The 16979-nt window shown below is 40.7% G+C and overlaps 1 protein-coding gene across 1 annotated transcript in view; it reads left to right on the top strand.

The window, feature by feature from the left end:
* Positions 1-6332: 6332 nt before the first annotated feature.
* The window catches only part of ADARB1 (adenosine deaminase, RNA specific B1), a 61272-nt gene continuing 50625 nt past the window's right edge, over positions 6333-16979 (top strand). Inside the window, exon 1 of the mRNA XM_009283134.2 lies at positions 6333-6410. The gene's annotated coding sequence lies outside the window, so the exon portion shown is untranslated. The remainder of the gene's footprint in view (positions 6411-16979) is intronic.

Here is a 16979-nt window from a genome sequence, read left to right as displayed (position 1 = left end):
GCCTGACCTTGAATACTTCCAGGGATGGGGCATCCACCATCTCTCTGGGAAACCTGTGCCAGTGTCTCATCACCCTCAGCATAAAAAATGTCTTCCTTCTATCTAGTCTACATCTACCCCCCTTTCGTTTAAAGCCATTCCCCCTTGTCCTGTCGCAACAGGCCGTGCTAAAAAGTGTGTCACCATCTTTTTTATAAGCTCCCTTTAAGTACTGATAGGCTGCAATAACGTCTCCCCGAAGCCTTCTCTAGGCCGAACAACCCCAACTCTCTCAGCCTTTCTTCATAGGAGAGGTGTTCCATCCCCCTCATTGTTTTCGTGGCCCTCTTCTGGACCTGCTCCACCAGGCCCATGTCTTTCTTACGCTGAGGGCTCCAGAGCTGGACGCAGTACTCCAGGTGGGGTCTCACCAGAGCAGAGTAGAGGGGCAGAGTTGCTGCTTAGTCTCAAGATTGCACTATTGTACTATTTCAAGTTGACTAATGTTTAAAACAGCTAACTGAGTAATGTAAATGTTTAAACATTAGCTATAATGAAACCATGATAAACAAGATTAAAGCCTAGATTCCCCTGAAGACATTTATGATAATTTTGCTCATGTGACTAATTCCTTTGGCTTCAGTTGCATTCTCTTCTAAGGTAACTGCTCTTATACATGGGATGTCGTGATCCTGTAGAAGGGAGGAGTGGCGTTAAAATCTTTGATTTTGAAATAATGTTGTTTCAATATTGAAATTTTATATTGAGGCTTTAGGCTGTCATAAATAACCAGTCCATCAACGCATTGTTAATATAATTTTTCAAATGCAGGGGATCACAAAATTAAAAATCAGAAATGAAAAGTTCCTTACTGATATTATGTGAATATGTGAAACCATTTTTGGTGAGAGAATGTTTGAAAAAATAATTTACGTCTGTATTTGCTCCTGAACAGGTTTGAATCTTTGAGTGTTCCAGAATAAATGATAAACATAATCTTATTTGATACCTGCAGCAAAAGCAGTAATAGCTTGGATATTATTTCATGGAGTAGCATACTTTTTTTTTCCCCGTGGATACTAACCAGATTCCTGTTGCTTAATAGCTGCTGAATTTTAATAGCTTTTGACTAGTCAGTGAGCTTGGTTGCAGTGTCTTACAAATAGATACTTTCTGTACATAAGTTCAAAAAAAAGAGGTTTTTTTATGTGTCTCCTTCAGACACATTTGACATCTTTGGATTGGGTATAAATTGCACTTACTGCTTTTTCCAATTGCAGCATGTATGTCCTTTTTTCCTAAACTATTTTTTTATGATGATCGGTTGCTAGTCTTTCCTAATTTATTTTAGAATTTTAAATGAGCAATTCAAAAGGGATATAGGGATTGTGGTTTGGATTTGGGCTATTATTTCATTAATTCAGTCTGATAAATTAAGGTAGGTACCATCATAGATGTCAAATTGTTTCTTCATATTTAGATGGAAAAACTATTTTCAGAGGAAAACCCAGTTCTGTAGCTGTGCCATTGTGTTATAGTTTATGGCAGAGACTCATCCCCTTTGTGTATGAAAAGATGTGTCGTGTCTTCTATTGCAGGCTAACGCTATAGTTTTCTGGGGTCAGGAGCAAAATCTGCCATGAAGGCATCTCTTCCCCGTGTTCCCTGGGGGAATGGGAGAAGAGGAAGAGTGGGACTAAAGCCCTGGCAGCTGTTCACAGCTGGTCTCAAACTGGAGGCACCATTCCCATTGGAAACTGGTGGCAGCAGTTTGAAGTGGGAAAGATTCCTAGTTGAAGGAGAAGATGATGGTATAGAAAAATGCCCAGAGGGACAAATTCTAGAAATTAAATACAACCAACCGAAAAATTGTAATCAGCTGCATATGCTTTGCAGCTGGAGTGCGTTGGCACTCGCCTGTGTCCCAGCAGAGGAATGGGTGGACAGTTCAGGCTGGAGTACAGGTTTCTTCCAGCTTCTTGCCTTAATCTGGGGTTGAGAGGCTGAAGCAAGTCTATTTTAATAAAACCCCTAGTTCTTCTGGTGCTTAGGGAGGGTGCAAATCAGTTAGCAAAACCCGTGGCTGTGTCCGCATGAAAAATACACCGTCTTTTGAGTTTCTTGTTTGACCTCTCTGTGAAATGTCTTGACGCAATCTGTGTCAGGATGTAAACTGAGCGAAAATGAGCTGAGCAATGCAGTTGGCTTTCCACCTCTAAGCAGTGCTATTTCCTGAGCCAGTGTTGAAATTGGAAGGGCAGATGATGCTGGATTTAACATACCTGTGGTTTTTGTCATGTGGATGCATTCAGTTGAGATGCCTCGGCAGCTTACCTGTGTTTTTCAACACTGGAAAAGTAAAATAAATAAGAAAGTAAATATGTAAAATTGGAATTAATGGTTTTTGTCCTGTCCACATGGCTGGTGGTGAGTGCCTCCAGGTAATTACCTTGCGTTTGGGTGGTTCTTGCAGGTTTGTGTCTCGAGATGGGACCTCCTGTCCCTTGTAGGTGGGTGTTCTGGAGGTCTCTGTGATTGGCCATACTTTTTTCCCCAAAATCTTACAGAACTGAATCGACACATCTAGCATCTTGCAAATTTAAATTACGTTGGAAAATCGCTGTCAGTTACTGGGGGGAAACACAGATGCATTTGCACGTGTGCCCAATGCAAGGGTGCCTGCTCCCCTTGACTCCTCTGCTGGTGTCACACCTGGGGCTGTGGCTTCCCGTGGAGGAGCCTGGATGGGGCGTCCTATCCTCTGACCTCATAATGTGGGTCCTTACCTGGCGGTGTGCCTCTGCTCCTCTGGGCTGGAGGAGATGGGCCTGGGATGGGCTGATGGCTCCTGGGATGGGGCAGGGTGTTGTTCAGGCAGGGTGGCAGTGATAGCTGTAGAGTTGGAGTCACAGGACTCCTGCCACCTGCTCAGCCAAGGAGGCCTTCATTGCCTTCAAGGAAGGAGATCTTCATTGCTTAAGGAGAGCCCTGAAATGTTTAATCTTTCTCAAAGATTTTTAGGACTATTTGACCAGTGAAGACCTCAAAATTTTAGCTGGATGCACTTCTCAGTGCCTTTCTCCTAAGGAAGTTTACAAAGGGCCAGCAGATTACCTCTGAGAAGCTAGAGATGCTGTTTTATACATGTGAGATGCAGTCTATGTAATGAAGTTAGTTATCAGATCTCTGATTCGATTCTCACTGCCTTGAAACATTTTCAGTTGAACTTTAAAAAGTTAGTATTTACAGAAAGTCCTAAATGTCCAGCATGATGTGTTCTTCAAATGGGTTTCAAGTATCCTTTGCTGCCCTGGGAGAAGTCACGGGTGTGTTTCCCAACTTTTTTGGGTGAGTAAACTCACTAGTCATTTTTAGAAATGAAGCTGTTTGGAAGTTGCTTGATTTCCATTTGTTTTGCTTTTTAGTTGTTATTCCATCCATGTGATGAAAAAGAACAACTCTTCTCAGGCTTGCTTTTGAAATCTTTATTTTACTCCTTTCTGTGGCAGGAGGATAAACCTGTATTAAAATGACAGTCGTAGTTTCACGAGGGAAGCAAATACCAATGAGGTGATGTGCATATCTGTCTTTGGGGCCTGTTTCCTGACATTTGTAAGGCACTAAGAATTGGTTTCCTGATTTTTTGGGAAGTAATGATGTGGAGATGCTGTGGGGAGGTGCTGAGCTCCTAGAGGAGCCCCTTCTGGCAGGCAAACACCGGTCTCCTGCAAAAGGTGGTGGGGAAGCATGTTATGACTTGAGCAAGCCCTGAGGTATCCATCTGCCACCAGGCAGAGCCAGGTAGGATTTGTAGAAGGTGAGAGGTTTGTTCTTGGTTTTTATAACATAGTGGTATTTCCCTTTCTTTCCCATTTAGCGTCTTTACTGGTTTAAGGTGTTACAAGTCTCACTTTTTCCTCCGCCCCTCTTTACTGCTCGCAGTCCTTCAACAGCAAACCTGGCTTCATCAGCCCGTGCTTGCCGGTGAAGGGGGTTAGTGCTGGACTGTGGGCTTTGGGCTGGAGGCTGGCTCACAGGGGCCTTTTTTTCTGCTGACGTTGGTGTGGGAGTCACAAAACCTCAGGGCAGAGCCATTCTCTGCTGAGCGAATGCCCTCGGAGCCCCAAGCAGGTGTCTGCACACATGGCTCTGCCCACTGCAAAAACCCAGTGCAAACGGCATGGCATGCCCAGTTTGAATGAGATTAAAATACAAGTACTTTTTTTCTTTTAAACAAAAAAAATTAAAATAAGCATTTTTTCCCTGGTGGTGAACAGATGAATGTAGTGTCTTGGGGGTGGGCAAAGGCGCTGTGGTGCCAGCGTGGCCGTGCCCTGCGGAAGCAGCACCCAGTCCCGTCTGGGCAAGCTGGCAGCGCCTGCCCTGCCTGCCTAGCTGCCACTCACCTCCTTCAGGGTGGACTTGGACTGTTGCAGTTTGCCAGCTAGAAAACTAAGAGTTAGAAAATAAACATTTGGATTTTCACTGTAGATGCGTTTTTGAGTAGTACTGTAAAACTGTTCCTTATGTGTCGTGCCTGTGGGCTGGTTCTTACCCTGTAAAACTGTCTGCAGCTGTCAATATATAAGGATTTTTTGCACTTAGTGGTAAACTTATTGAAAGTCCCAAGTCTCATGAATTGTGTTTGTTTAGTTTGTTTGAAACTCAGAGAATTACTGACTGGGGTAATATGGCATATAAGGAATACAATTTCTAAAACAACTCGAGGTTATACTAATGTAAAAACTTAGTTAAAAATTACTAGCAGTGTGTTGTCTCAGGATTAATTGTAACTTTAAATAGAGCAATGCTCACGTAGAATGAGGATTATCAAAAAATTAAAATCTTGGGGTTTTTTTTGTTGGATGTTGCCACAAATACTGGAATTTCACGTCACACATAGTTTATAGCTCATATTCCAAGGGTTTGGAAGCATTTTTGTTGTGGATATGGGGCTACTAGTTTGGGAAAATATTAAAGGAAATGGTAAATCATCACACTCTAAATACTATATCCCCATTTGGTGGACTTGAGTATAGTCCATTGCAGCGCAGGAAGCTGACTTCAGTTGACACTGCGATGGGCTTTCTAGGCATTTTTACTACTTCATGCTAAGATCAATATGTTATTGGCATATTTTTCTGGATTATTGGAAAATGCCACCATGAAGTGTTGGGAAATTGAAATGTCTTTGGAAAAAAACCCCAAGATTGCATAATTCAATCTTCTAGTATATGGACTTTAAATATTGTGTCAGATCCCTTCTTGTCTAACTTGACCAAAACAGTTAAGATATGATATATGCATCCATCAGTTTGTATTGTCCATAGCTGTCCTGTGCATGCTGCATAACTTAAATTTAGTGAAAGTTTTTGTAGGGTGCCAGCACCCTCTTGTGGGCAGGGAACAGCAGACAATTTTTGTCTTTTCGAGGTGCAAATATCAAAATCCTTTACAGGTACAGGTGGCGTCCCCACTCTGATCAACTGCTGGACTTCATGTGTGTTTTTGCAGAACGTAGCCACTTGACTGAAATACTCTGTTGCTTTGGAAATAGCTTCTGTGATTTGCTGAACCATTTTAGAATAGTGTATCTTCACATTGATAAAGTCACATAAATATTTTCTTATAACTGGTAGGCTATCTGTAAAAATAAAACCATCTGCTCCTGATTGAACAGCCGTGCAGTTTATATGTATTTATGGAAATAAAAGAAAATTTCTTGTGGCATTAGTCCTTCCCGTTATCCTGTATCCTTCTTACCCTACATCTACCCCCCCCACTACTGGTAGTTGAGGGGTTTTCCAGTTTTGCAGGCACTTCAGGAGAGTACAAGCTGATGCCAGTAGTATCAACAAACTGGTGTTTGAAAAGGGGGTTGTAGTGTGAGGTGATGTTTATATGGATTAAAATCAACCACTAAAAATAAAATTTAAGCTCTAAATTTAGAAAAAAATTCTAACAAGAAGACAACTTTAGATTTGCTTGCAGGACAAGTTGGCTGTGATAACACAGAAGTTGATTTTAGTTTTAAGCCATTATTGGCCAACTTTTTTGCTGACCCTTTCTGCTAGAAGGTGCAGAGATTGCCAATTGTGTTCTGCTAAGTAGCTGCTTATGCCTCTGGGATTTTTCTGCTGGCCCCAAGTACTAAGCAGCTTCAGTCTTTATTTCCCCCCCCTCCTCCCCCCAACCAGGAATGTCCAGAATTGTTTCTCCCCCTCCCTTTGCTGGGGTTACAAGGGAGTTGGCTCTGTGACTATGCATATGCAGTATTGACTATTTATTCTTACAGAATCAGAAATTTGTCCCTTTTAAGGTCAGGAATTGCCATTTGTAATGCACTTAAATTTGTAAAAGAAAAAAATACTAACTGTGTTTCCTCTTTTTGCAGGTTGCAGAATCAGCATGTGTCTCTAATAGTTAAAAAGGTAAGCAGACCACATTTGCAAATATCTAGTGAGGTTCTTTGTTTTCTGATTGATGCATTCAAATCATAACTTGGAGGAGAGAATTCATCTTAATGTATTTAAATAGTTATTTAAAACTGTATTTATTTATATATAACTTTTATTTATGTTTGTACACTAAACCCCTTCAAAGATATTGCATCAGTACAGTTTGAAAATAGAGAAAATATTGAAAAGAAATATTGAACTGTATCAAGTTGATGTATGTTACAAAAAATTACTTACCCTTCTGACTGCAAGTTTGTATCTAATCCATATTAATAAAATAAATATGCAAAGCTGGCATGTGGGACGTGAGAGTTTGAGTGTTTGAGCTGAGCTTGATAACTGATTGTGGTGGGAAAGGAGGAAGTATGTCCAATTTATAAGTCTGTCTCCTAATGCCAAACATCACCATACCTGCATGACACTTTTTTTCTTTTTATAAAATAACTTCAAAGTTTGTATCTAATCCATATTAATAAAATAAATATGCAAAGCTGGCATGTGGGACGTGAGAGTTTGAGTGTTTGAGCTGAGCTTGATAACTGATTGTGGTGGGAAAGGAGGAAGTATGTCCAATTTATAAGTCTGTCTCCTAATGCCAAACATCACCATACCTGCATGACACTTTTTTTCTTTTTATAAAATAACTTCAAAATCTTTGAAACTTTTTTAACCTCCTTTAAAACTATTTTAGATTTTTCTTTCAATTAGCTATTATTTTCCTTAGCACCACTGGGTAGCTGCATCTATTACCTTTTAAATGATGATGAAAATACTGATGTTACTGGGAGATCTAGGCTGCTCAGTTTTCTTCTCTGAATGGTTACCACTTTTTCCTTGGATGCACATCTTAAATACATTTCTGACAGTCATGGGTATTTGAGGAGTCCTTCAGTAATAACATAGGTTAAAAATCAGATGTTCAGTCCTCAAAGTAAGCCAGTAAGAAGGATACAAAGGATACAAAACTTCATAATAAATATATGTTCCAAAATAGTTTACTGTAGAATAAATCTGCAAACATCATAAGTTATTTCTAATTTGGAGCTGGGTTCTAGACTTCCTTGGTCAAGGGAGCAATAGGTGTAAAATCAATTATTTATGTAGTGTAACAGTAGATGGTGCTGTTGGAGCAGATTTAATCACCTGAGGAGTTGAACTGCAAGCTGAGGCATATGGTATCAGAGCTCTTGGGGTTCCTGGTGTGCAGCCAGCAGGCGTGTGTTTTGAGATTTGCTGTGCTGAGCAAATGCTCAGGCTGTAATTAGCCTATACAAATTCTAGTGGTTGCTGCTAATTTATATTCATTCTTGCTGCAGTACACAAAACTTGAAGGAAAACTTGCTGTTAGCCTGTAATGCCATCCTTGTGCTTGAAAAGTACATGAATTGCATGTGGGGGAAAAAAAATCACTAAGAGTGCGTACAAAATACGGTGTGTGACTATTTCTTCAAAGAGTGTATAAAGTAAGCTGATAATAGTGGCCAAATCTGTAAGTAAATGAGATTTGCAAGGATGTTTTTGGTATACAGAGATTTTCATGCAATATATTTAAAAAAAAAAAAAAGTAGTGAGTTTCTTTTTTGTTCTGTGATCAAACTGTTTTTGTCCTCTTTCTCCTTTCCCCAGCAGCTTTCCAACTTACCTGATTTGAAGTGAGTCTGGTGGGTACCTAAAGATATGATAGATTATTCCTATGAGTTTTGTGGAGTGCCGGGTGAAGGAGACACTTGCTAAGTGCTGTGTCTGGCAGAAGGGCTGCAGCATGGCCTCGAGCCTCCTGGTGCTAGGGAACCTAGACGGGAAGGGACTGTTGATGCCACAGCTACAGGGTCTCCAGGTGGAACTCTCAAATACTTAGCCACAAAATGTCTATCACAAGCCATAAATCCACAGAAACCTAGGCTGGCTTTGTTCCAGTGATCTAGGTGTTAGAGGAGAGACTTGAGAAGCTACTGAACTTTTCCATCAGTCTTGCTGTGTAGCCTCTGGTCTGACTTGGGTTAGTTTACCTCTGGGGTTTTGATGGAGGACACCTTAGTTCTTTAGTGTGTCTGCGTTCGTAATTCAGTAATGCAGGTGAGATGGAAGTATTCAAGATGTGTAGGTAGCTAACCGAATTCCTCCTGGGAATTGCTTTTTCTTTGGAGAGAAGCAGTCTGGTTTCTCCTTGATGCCTCTGTGGGCGTTGAATCTGTGAAATACAAGATGTTATGGGATTTACTGCTTCCAAGGTACACATTAAAACTGAATGCCACGTTTTTGTTCTGGTGTGTTGCATTTGCCTCCTTGCATTCAGCTTTTAACCTGCTCTGTTCTAATCACGCAGACTTTGCAATGTATTTTCAGATACTGAATATTGAAACTCATGCATATTACATATTGCATATTTTTAATTTCCTAAAACTGTTGTTAATGTGCTAACTGCAAATGCATGCAGTGGGTCACTAAGTTTCTCTCTCAAGTGCATTGTGTATGTTCCTTAGTCAGTAGTCAGATTTCAGAGACTTTTTTCTCTATTGAAAGCTGTCATTCTTCAAGCTAAAATTATCTCAGACCTTCTTCCTGATTCTCATACCCCAGAGGCACTTTGCTTTGGGGAGCAGTGGTCAGTAGAGTAGGAGTTGCTTTGTAGAGGAGAGCTACAGGCGTGAGCCGGAGGAGTCTTTTTTCAGTCTTTACACCAAGTCCTGTGAACCAAATCTCTGGCAGGTTAGGGCAGATAAATTAATTGCTGAAGGCAAAATCGCTTTTGAACCTCATGCAGCAACTCTTCCCTGAAAGGGAAGGAGAAATACATGTTGTTATGTACATCTTTCTCACCTGTGGTGAGAACATGGTAGTGAAAGTTTCAACAGCTGGAATAATTATGGTAAAGAGCTCAGTGGTTTCACAGGCTGCTTTTTTACTTTGTAAAAAGTATGCTGTTTGCTCAAAGGAACAAAATGAATTCCTGTTCCCCTAAGGAGTGTTTTTCCCTTTTTCTCTCTGTGTATCAATGGTGCTTTTCCTTCAAGGCTGTGTAGATGCAGATACCTCACCCTCCTTGTCCTTTCCCAGTCATGCACAGCTTAATGTGGATTTAAATGTCAAACTTGGCCTGAAACTGTTAGTGAGGCACAGAACTGCTAACTTCAGTCTTAAATTAGGTCTGGTCAGATGGGAAAGCACTCTGCCCACGCGCAGCTAGTGCCCGTGCTAACACTGGAGCTGTAGGCTTCACTGGGGTTTCCTTCATGTCCCCCTTCATCTTGCTGTGACTGACTGTGTAGATCCATTGGGATGTAGCATTGCAGGGCATGATGTCAGACTATTGTCACTTTTAAACGAGGCTATTTCTTGTTTCCACGAGGGGGGAAATGTTGCTATGTTAATCCAGAGCATGCCTCTGGTCTGTAAGCCTAAGCGGGCAGTATTTAGTAAAGAAAGGAGAGATGCTGGAAGTGTAAGAAAACACCTGACCTTATACCTGTTGCAAAGGAAGATCACACCCTTATTGTCCCAAGGAAGACTGGTTTGGGGAGTTGGTCTTTGATGACGATGGGACTCATTTCCGTCTGGGCTGCTTGATGGTGGTGAACATGTGGTAGCCTGACCATGGCATTAGTGGCTTGTTCCACCATGGCAAGTTCTTCTTAAATTGTGTAAACTGAGCAGGAATGGTCCTGTTGATATTTCTTCATCCTCAGTGAAGTAGTGTCCATTAACATAGATGCTGAAGTAGAACTTCAGCTCTTCTGAAGTAAGCGGGGAAGTTTGCAGCCCTTAGCACTTAGGCTTCCTGCAGAAATAATTTCAGTGAACAAGTTCACTCAGTCTCAGAAGCTTCCCATCACAAACTGGAGATGAAAAAGCTGTTACTTAGGATCTGGAAAACAAGTGCCAGCAGAGGGAGCAGGAGGTGGAGAGGTAGGGCTCCTTGTTAACAGCTCAACCCAATCCCAGTGATGAGCCTGAGTTGTGTTGGTTTTGGTTAGTGAAATACTGCTAATTTAAGATGCCAGTGGCAATGTTTTTCCAAAAATGCCAGGCTGGCTAGTTGCAAAATATGATGGTCCATGTAAGTCATCTACCAGAGTGTATCCAGATTTGATCATGTGCTGTCTTCCAAAGGGCCAAGGCCTGATACACTGAGAAATGAAGGACTGAGAGCAGATGGAGGTGACTTGTCAGAGAAGTCTCCTCACTCTAGTAACACACTAAAAAAGCCTGGGGAGCTTGCACCTGCAAACATGCCCTGCTGGAAGATGTTTTCTGTCCTGTGAGGTTTAATCTACAGACTGGATTAAAGGATAGCTACAACCCCCAGTCTGTGCTGCTGATCCACAGGATGAACATGTGTTCAGTTGGTTGCTCAAACTGGGGAAACAGGATAATATCACAGTATCCCATAATGTCACATGTTGCCTTTTTGTTTAGAAAAAGGCTGGAAAATGCTACAGTCAACATTGACATTGGGAAGGCTCTCAGTATGACCCAGCATACAAACCCTTGTATGGAAACTGTGCCACTAAAACATTGCTCCTTGAGATTTGCATATTTGTGTATTCCGGCTATTCACAAATATATTTTGTGCATTTCTAGGCAATGTATGAAATACATAACTAAGAACATAAGCAATTATAAAGGATGCTGAAGGCATCTTGGTTTCATGCACTAGGATGTATAAACGTTTCCTTGGTTATGTCTCTCCTTGTTTCTGAGATATGTATAAGGCTGAAGCCATGCCAAAGAGTTGCCCGCCTTTTTTAGTAACAAAATAAAAATAAATTTGCCTTTCCACACCCGGTAGTGAGCATGTCGTCGATATTGTCCTTTTAAGAAAACTGTCCTTCCTTGCCCCTTTCACTTACCAAAGGGTTAATTGTCACATGTGCCTCTTGCGGTGGGTAGGGACGAGCTGCAGCATTTGTTCATCTTTGTTCATTGGACTGTGCGGCACATCCTGCAGTTCAAGGAACGGGCCTCGGCTAGGTGAAGAGAGCGCAAGGCAACACAGGGGTAACCCTCCTTTTGGGAATACATTGCTGCCTCGTTAGGAGGGAGTGAGGGGGTGCAGCAGGCTGGTGAGCCGGGCTGGCAGTGGTGGACTGTAGTGCATGGCATCTCTTCTGGCCGTGGCTCTCGGCATGGGGACGCTCTTCAGCGCGGTCCGGCGGCGCTGTAAACGGAGGAGGAAGAAACGATCGGAGCGGAAAGGTAGTGTTTTAATTGCTGTACAGTCGAAACAAAGTGCTGGGGGGATCGTAAATGTAGGAGTTTTCAGGTGAGGTTTGAACCTTCATTGCTAAGTGCAACTTCTGTGTTTTCTGTTTGGATTTATAGAGTAAAAGCAGTATTTGTGACAGAATCCTTCACCATCTTCAAACATTTTATTATTTCACTTAGCTTTCAAAGTTTGGAAGGAGGGTACTTTTTAACAAATATGAAACTTCTCTAAAGCTGCAGCTTTCTGACTTCTGCTCCCTTCTAATAGTAGTTTTGTTTCATCTGTCAGGTTTGGGGTTTTTTTTGCATATATGCCATTCTCTCTTAACGTAAAAAATTGGGTAGCCACTAAATTTTCCTTTCAGGGTATATCTAGTTTTTCCTCAATGATGAGGATAAACCAAGATAGCTGTTAAGAGTCCTTCCCAACTTTTTTTGTGTGCAGTGAATACGCAGAATATTCAAACAAAAGAAATGCAAGTTATATCTCTCTTTGTACTCATGTAGTGTGTACTTGCTATAGCAAACATTTAGTTAAAAATCTTCAAGTAGTCTCTTGGGGAAATAAAAGCAAATACTGTTGTGTTGGCTAGTACATTTTGAAGTACTTCTGTTGTTCTTCCTATCTTTGGAAATACTCTATGGGAAATAGAGACTTCAAAAACAGGAGAGAGTTAAAAGTGTAAATATACTGTACTTTTTCGTTACTCTGCTTAAATTAGAATGCATTTAGATGTTGTTTTCCTGTTTGACATGGCTGTCGTAATGCATTTAGGAAAGGAAAACTTTTTGCAGTACTGTTTGTGGTCTAAATATTGCAGGGTGTGCTGCTATGCAGAATCACTTGGCTTCGGTGAATGTATTTAGCTAAACAGCTGGATTTTGGTTTGTCGCTCCATGTTAAAAGCAAAAATCCCCTCTACTACATCAGCATAGTACAGTTGAAACCTAAATTTATTTTAGCAGTATACCTGAGGGAAAAAAAAAAAACAGTTCATGCAGCCAAGGAGCAGGCTTTCTCCACAATCCTATTCCACATATAAAATGCTGTATATGCACTGACCCAAATCAGTTAACTAATATTTATGTCAATTATACTTTATTGTTGTTTTTGAAAGCTCTGTAAATCTCTGAGCAGCAATTAAGCTTTTTCCCTTATTCTTACCTTTTTTTTCCCAAACTTAAAAGTTTTTCCAGTGGTCTCAAAGAGCATTACTCCAGTTGTGTCACTTATCCCAGAGCAGGTTTTTAGGAATAAAACTTGAGTTTACTCACACCTGCTGCCCGAGGCAAATGCATGGCTTCAGTGGAGTCGTTTTGGAAGCTGTCCTTGCTCAGATGTACTGATGATTACTAAACCTCGATGCTGAAGCAGTGCGGAGACTTTGCACCTGTAGGACCTGAGAGGTTTCTGGATGTCTGTTGCTAAATGGATTATTTACAGGCAGCGAATGAGTTTATTATTGCAGTTCTGCTGCATTATGAAAGCTGCTTGAATAAAAGTTTGGAAGGTCAAAGAAGTCAAAAACGCTGTTCCTTCTTCAAAGTGAAATGATAACTGAATTATTAATGATTTCAGAAGTAATCAAGCATGCCTTGGCAACAGAGGAAGCTCTTCTCTGTAGTGAGCAGCCTGGGGTTGAGAGTCCTTTTTCTGAAAAAATCTATCCCCAATTTCTGAAAGCATACGTGGGCTCTATTTTACATGGAAGGCGTTTTAAAAATCTTTCTTTTTATTACCTAATCCTGTACCTCTGGAAGCCAGGTGAAAAAAAAAAAAAAAAATCCATGGACTACAGGGGGAGCAAGTTTGGAAGATTAGTCTTCTAATTAATATGTGTACAAAAAGTGCTGAGAAGTTCATTCTCTCTGCCCAAGCTAAGTACTGTCTCCTACATGTTATACGTACTGTTTGAATGTTATTTGCTAGGAAAAGTAGATGTTATTTGGGCTTCCTTAATAAGTACATCTAATTCATTCTCTTCAAAGTATTTTTTACTTTAAGAGGGTGGTCGTTAGAAGTTAGTTGTAATGGAAATCAGTGATGTGTTACTTCTATAAAATGCTCACAGTCTTCTTGCTGTAGTGATGTGCTTGGGATAGGGGAGTTGTAATGAAAAATACACAGCTTCCTGGCATAGCTTCCCACCCATGGTGCTCTAAGGGAGACTTCGAGTGTACTTTGCTCCTTGCTTTAGGTGTCAAAGTCAAATCCTAGCCTTGGTAGGACAGTTTTAGAGTAGGGTCAAGTAGGGTCAGTCTAGATCAGTTGAGCAGTTGTTTGCCAAGCAAAGGGAGGAGTCTATGGATGCTTGTGTAGTCCGTGAACCAAGAATCTGTATCTGTTAGTATACTAAAATATTATATATATGTTAGTAGTTCTTTTTCTAGCTTTTCCCTGCCTGGGAAGGTGGTGTGCGCATGGCTTTGTATGCAGTGGGAACGTGCATTGTTGAGTTGAAATATGGTGACGGGATCACAGAGGTGGCACAATCCAACCCAATATGCTCTCCTGAACCCTTTCTGCTCCATGCAGGGTGAGTTTCGGTGCCTGCAGCACGTCTAGGGAACCAAAGCATGGGAAAGCATGGGGCAGAGGCACAGGCTTGGTAGGCAGTCAGCCAAGCTTGGTTGGGCTTACTAGCCTGGGGTCTGTGCTAGGTGACTTCTGCAAAAGAGCAGGTCAGCGAGGAGAGCAACACAGGAGTAATCTGCTGTTGCAGTCCTGGGTGCTGGAGGGAAGTGCTGAGCACTGCTGATTTTTCTCAAGTGTATTTTTTTATAAGGAAAGGATTGGGGAAAAAATGTGGTCATTCATTATATGCAAGAATATATTTAGCCTAACTCTTAATCACATATGGTTAAACCTTAAAAGGATGCAAACGCATCATTAGAAAATGTGGACAGACAGCTTAGTGTCATTGGGCTGCATTATTTATTACTCCTAGCATTGCATCTCTTACATGCTTTACAGCTCTTCTGTCAACCGTCCTTCCTTCTGACTGTTCATCTTAATTGATGCTTCCAAAATCTGTTTGGCACATTTATTTAATTTTAAAAAAAAATAGATCTATGTAAATTCTGTCTCTCATAAACTACATTAATTTATACAAGTATTTATGCAACTGGAATTCCTGTTTACCTATGCTTTTAGCAGACAGGAGCTTGCTTTTCCTCAACTTCAGGCTGGAGGAACAGGACGTTCAGCTGTGGGGACGTGGTGCTGAGCCCAGACTGATAACCCAGCTCCTCAGGAGGGTTTATCCCTGGTAAGGCAGCATGAGGCAGCCATATGTCATTTCTCACTTCTGCCTTGGCTCAGGTAACCCACTGATCACTTCTGTAATAATTCAAAAGGGAATTGTCCAAGTCTTTTGTCCTTGAGCAAGCTGTGGTGCTGCAGGAGTAACTGGAGCCAGTTTGATGTGCTAAATAAGGTGACAATTATTTACAAGTCCTGTTGATTACAGTCAACTAATTTCCTTTTGTTGCACTGGAGATATGCTGATGCTATATAATGCAAATGTGGCAGTACAGTAAAATGTTTCCTTAGCAGCTCTAGTATTTCAGTAAGAACATTGGTTATTTGTTGTTTGGTTTTTTTTCCCTGGGAGGGGAAAAAAGTCTCTTTATACTGTGCTTCAAAAATAGTCACCGAGGCTAAAACTAGTGGAAAAATTAAGCCAGGTCTGAGCCTACCTAGCAAAGCACTAAGACTTGTGTTTAGAGTTAACAGACATATAAAAGCTTATCTTAATAAATACTTAAGCTTTAAGCAACATCTGAGTAACAGCACAGATGAAGGTGGCTGCTGTGCCAGCTGCCTGGCCTGTGCTGCAGACTTGGCTCGTTTTCTGAATTCGGGCAGCAGCAAATGTGAGTTTTGAAAACCGGGTTTGTTAGGACAGTGGTGATGCTCTGTCTGGGCTGTGAGGGATGAACACCGCTGGGCATCACACTTCTGAGGGCAATAAATCAAAAGGAGAGCTAAACTTTTCCTATTTTTCTTCTAATTCAGGCTTGGACCTCATACTTGCATCAGCTCTCATTCTCCCAAAATCTCTCTGGCCTGGCACAGTGCTAATTGCACTTGACTCTGGTCATAGATAAGAATTTCCCAGCCACCTGCTCATGCTTTTAATCTTTATTCAGTTACGTGTCTGTGGTGGTGGTGCGGACTTTTTAAAATTGACGTGAAGCTACCTGTGGTCTTTAGGAATACTTCAACTGCCTAAAGCCTTTAAAATATTTTATTGTCTTGGGAGTATTTTATTTTACTGTTTCATACACATTGAAATAAATAATTCTGAAATTAATCTTTACTCAAAAGGAAAATAAATTTTTCAACAACCTTCCAGGTCCTTTCTCTAATAATTTAGTAATTTATTTTCAAGGAAGATTTATCCTGAACTGATACAAGCTTGGAAAACATAACATCTTTTGGAATACAGTACTTCTAGAAGCATCTCACCTTTTTTCAAACATATTTGAAATACTTGCTTTTTAAGCAATAAATATTCTTTGGTTTCAATTAATAGTTAAAGAATTTATTATTTATCACTTTGTTTTTGTTGTCTTTGCTAATCAAGTTGTTCAAGGGAAAGTGTATTAAGTCTTCACACTTGCTTCAGTTATATGTTTTGAAACCCCAAATGTGGTTCATAAGTACATACAGTTTACATGATGTACTGTGTACACACATACAATATACGGTACTGGCAGGGTAGTTTGAAAACAAGTGAGCATCCCTTTCATGAATTCAGCACGGCGTACAACATGCCGGTAAGACTGTGGAGATGTTGGAGTTCGATTCTGATTACAAAATGCCTCATTGGTCCGTGCTTGGTTGTCATGAAATATGCATCATCACGATGAAATAAAATACCGGTGCTTTCACGATAATGCATAAACATTGGTTTTTGTAACCCACAAGAAATTTTCACCTTTTGTAGACACAATGTTTATACTTTTTCGGCACAGTTGGATTTTAAATGTATGTTGACTGTGGTATCTGAGCTGTGTATCTACACAGAATCACTGTTGCTGCTTCTGTTACTGTAGAGAAATGTTTCCTCTTAACTGCTATACATAATGGTGCGTAATACTGTCCATAATATACATAATAGATAATCTGGTTAATGGTAATATTAGTATGCCAAGAGTTATAGCCTTATTGATAGTACAGAGTTAATTAGGATTGGAATCAGGCTTTCTCTGTGGTAACAGGAAAGCAAATTTAAGCAGCTTTTATAGAGCAAATAAAAGTAGCCTGTTTAGTAAAAGTTCTGCTCGAATTTCTAATCTCTTGCAGGGAAAAAGGCTTATGTGATTTGCATG

Source organism: Aptenodytes forsteri, unplaced genomic scaffold (genome assembly GCF_000699145.1).
Source record: "Aptenodytes forsteri isolate BGI_AS27 unplaced genomic scaffold, ASM69914v1 Scaffold198, whole genome shotgun sequence".
In the NCBI taxonomy this organism is placed as follows: domain Eukaryota; kingdom Metazoa; phylum Chordata; class Aves; order Sphenisciformes; family Spheniscidae; genus Aptenodytes; species Aptenodytes forsteri.
Note: the sequence above shows the minus strand (reverse complement) of the source record. Positions and strands in the feature narration are given on the sequence as shown.